The 4,019-nt window shown below is 42.3% G+C and overlaps 1 protein-coding gene across 1 annotated transcript in view; it reads left to right on the top strand.

Annotated features, from left to right (window-relative positions):
• Window positions 1-271: 271 nt before the first annotated feature.
• Window positions 272-4,019, top strand: part of LOC117516380 (acyl-coenzyme A thioesterase 1-like) — a 128,522-nt gene continuing 124,774 nt past the window's right edge. The window contains exon 1 of the mRNA XM_034177351.1: window positions 272-386. The gene's annotated coding sequence lies outside the window, so the exon portion shown is untranslated. The remainder of the gene's footprint in view (window positions 387-4,019) is intronic.

The following is a 4,019-nucleotide window of genomic DNA, read 5'->3' as shown; positions in this document are numbered from 1 at the left end:
AGCAACACCGCCACCTACCGGAGACAGAGAAAAAGAAATGCACAAATGTAACGACACAACACTGAATGTGCAGGTTTTCATCTGCGCACAAAAACAGACATAAACCATGAAAAACCTTCACGTTGTCTGCAATAAAACACAAAAGAGGACAAACTACATCACTGGTCACCGAGTCAATGGTTTTTTTTAGCGCCATCTGGTGTATGAACAGAGTCATGACTGTGGGCGGATTCTGAAATTTGAGCAACAGTTCAGTTTTCACAGAGACAGACAGCTTCAAAGTGTAACAGACAGCTTTACACAGACAGACAGAGAGACAGAGAGACAGAGACGCGGCTTTAGAGAGAAACAAAAAAATCTGGACCTTGAGAGAAACAGACAAACGGGTGAGTAACAGACACCTTTAGAAAGCAACAGACAACAAACAGCTTTAGAAAGCAACAGACAACAAACAGCTTTAGAAAGCAACAGACAACAAACAGCTTCAAATAGTACCAGACAGCTTCAAAGAGTACCAGACAGCTTTAAAGAGTACCAGACAGCTTTAAAGAGTACCAGACAGCTTTAGAGAGTACCAGACAGCTTCAAATAGTACCAGACAGCTTCAAAGAGTACCAGACAGCTTTAAAGAGTACCAGACAGCTTTAAAGAGTACCAGACAGCTTTAGAGAGTACCAGACAGCTTCAAATAGTACCAGACAGCTTCAAAGAGTACCAGACAGCTTCAAAGAGTACCAGACAGCTTTAAAGAGTACCAGACAGCTTCAAATAGTACCAGACAGCTTCAAATAGTACCAGACAGCTTTAAAGAGTACCAGACAGCTTTAGAGAGTACCAGACAGCTTTAGAGAGTACCAGACAGCTTCAAAGAGTACCAGACAGCTTCAAAGAGTACCAGACAGCTTTAAAGAGTACCAGACAGCTTTAGTACCAGACAGCTTTAGAGAGTACCAGACAGCTTTAGAGAGTACCAGACAGCTTTAGAGAGTACCAGACAGCTTTAGAGAGTACCAGACAGCTTTAGAGAGTACCAGACAGCTTTAAAGAGTACCAGACAGCTTCAAATAGTACCAGACAGCTTTAGAGAGTACCAGACAGCTTTAAAGAGTACCAGACAGCTTTAGAGAGTACCAGACAGCTTTAAAGAGTACCAGACAGCTTCAAAGAGTACCAGACAGCTTCAAATAGTACCAGACAGCTTCAAAGAGTACCAGACAGCTTCAAATAGTACCAGACAGCTTCAAATAGTACCAGACAGCTTCAGAGAGTACCAGACAGCTTCAAATAGTACCAGACAGCTTTAGAGAGTACCAGACAGCTTCAAATAGTACCAGACAGCTTTAGAGAGTACCAGACAGCTTTAAAGAGTACCAGACAGCTTTAGAGAGTACCAGACAGCTTCAAAGAGTAACAGACAGCTTCAAAGAGTACCAGACAGCTTCAAATAGTACCAGACAGCTTCAAATAGTACCAGACAGCTTCAAATAGTACCAGACAGCTTCAAAGAGTACCAGACAGCTTCAAAGAGTAACAGACAGCTTCAAAGAGTAACCAGACAGCTTCAAAGAGTACCAGACAGCTTCAAATAGTACCAGACAGCTTCAAAGAGTACCAGACAGCTTCAAATAGTACCAGACAGCTTCAAAGAGTACCAGACAGCTTCAAAGAGTACCAGACAGCTTCAAAGAGTAACAGACAGCTTCAAAGAGTACCAGACAGCTTCAAAGAGTAACAGACAGCTTCAAAGAGTACCAGACAGCTTCAAAGAGTAACAGACAGCTTCAAATAGTACCAGACAGCTTCAAATAGTACCAGACAGCTTCAAATAGTACCAGACAGCTTCAAAGAGTACCAGACAGCTTTAGAGAGTACCAGACAGCTTCAAACAGTACCAGACAGCTTCAAAGAGTACCAGACAGCTTCAAATAGTACCAGACAGCTTCAAAGAGTACCAGACAGCTTCAAAGAGTACCAGACAGCTTCAAAGAGTAACAGACAGCTTCAAAGAGTACCAGACAGCTTCAAAGAGTACCAGACAGCTTCAAAGAGTACCAGACAGCTTCAAATAGTACCAGACAGCTTCAAATAGTACCAGACAGCTTCAAATAGTACCAGACAGCTTCAAAGAGTAACAAACAGCTTCAAAGAGTAACAGACAGCTTTAGAGAGTACCAGACAGCTTCAAATAGTACCAGACAGCTTCAAAGAGTACCAGACAGCTTTAAAGAGTACCAGACAGCTTCAGATAGTACCACACAGCTTTAAAGAGTACCAGACAGCTTTAGAGAGTACCAGACAGCTTTAAAGAGTACCAGACAGCTTTAGAGAGTACCAGACAGCTTTAAAGAGTACCAGACAGCTTTAAAGAGTACCAGACAGCTTCAGATAGTACCACACAGCTTTAAAGAGTACCAGACAGCTTTAGAGAGTACCAGACAGCTTTAAAGAGTACCAGACAGCTTCAAAGAGTACCAGACAGCTTCAAAGAGTACCAGACAGCTTCAAAGAGTACCAGACAGCTTCAGATAGTACCAGACAGCTTCAAAGAGTACCACACAGCTTTAAAGAGTACCAGACAGCTTCAGATAGTACCAGACAGCTTCAAAGAGTACCAGACAGCTTCAAAGAGTACCACACAGCTTTAAAGAGTACCAGACAGCTTCAGATAGTACCAGACAGCTTCAAAGAGTACCAGACAGCTTTAAAGAGTACCAGACAGCTTCAAATAGTACCAGACAGCTTCAAAGAGTAACCAGACAGCTTTAGAGAGTACCAGACAGCTTCAAATAGTACCAGACAGCTTCAAAGAGTACCAGACAGCTTCAAATAGTACCAGACAGCTTCAAATAGTACCAGACAGCTTCAAAGAGTACCAGACAGCTTTAGAGAGTACCAGACAGCTTCAAATAGTACCAGACAGCTTCAAATAGTACCAGACAGCTTCAAATAGTACCAGACAGCTTCAAATAGTACCAGACAGCTTCAAAGAGTACCAGACAGCTTTAGAGAGTACCAGACAGCTTCAAATAGTACCAGACAGCTTCAAGAGTACCAGACAGCTTCAAATAGTACCAGACAGCTTCAAAGAGTAACAGACAGCTTCAAATAGTACCAGACAGCTTCAAAGAGTACCAGACAGCTTCAAATAGTACCAGACAGCTTCAAATAGTACCAGACAGCTTCAAAGAGTAACAAACAGCTTCAAAGAGTACCAGACAGCTTCAGAGTAACCAGACAGCTTCAAAGTACCAGACAGCTTTAAGAGTACCAGACAGCTTCAAATAGTACCAGACAGCTTCAAATAGTACCAGACAGCTTCAAATAGTACCAGACAGCTTCAAATAGTACCAGACAGCTTCAAAGAGTACCAGACAGCTTTAGAGAGTACCAGACAGCTTCAAATAGTACCAGACAGCTTCAAAGAGTACCAGACAGCTTCAAATAGTACCAGACAGCTTCAAAGAGTACCAGACAGCTTCAAATAGTACCAGACAGCTTCAAATAGTACCAGACAGCTTTAGAGAGTACCAGACAGCTTCAAATAGTACCAGACAGCTTCAAAGAGTACCAGACAGCTTCAAATAGTACCAGACAGCTTCAAAGAGTAACAGCTTCAAATAGTACCAGACAGCTTCAAGAGTACCAGACAGCTTCAAATAGTACCAGACAGCTTCAAAGAGTACCAGACAGCTTCAAATAGTACCAGACAGCTTCAAATAGTACCAGACAGCTTTAGAGAGTACCAGACAGCTTCAAATAGTACCAGACAGCTTCAAATAGTACCAGACAGCTTCAAATAGTACCAGACAGCTTTAGAGAGTACCAGACAGCTTCAAATAGTACCAGACAGCTTCAAAGAGTACCAGACAGCTTTAGAGAGTACCAGACAGCTTCAAATAGTACCAGACAGCTTCAAATAGTACCAGACAGAGAGTTACACAAGAGAGTTCACCAGACAGCTTCAAATAGTAACCAACAGCTTCAAATAGTACCAGACAGCTTCAAAGATAGTAACCAGA

Source organism: Thalassophryne amazonica, chromosome 8, assembly GCF_902500255.1.
Source record: "Thalassophryne amazonica chromosome 8, fThaAma1.1, whole genome shotgun sequence".
Taxonomy (NCBI): Eukaryota; Metazoa; Chordata; class Actinopteri; order Batrachoidiformes; family Batrachoididae; genus Thalassophryne; species Thalassophryne amazonica.
This window is presented reverse-complemented; position numbering and strand designations above follow the sequence as displayed.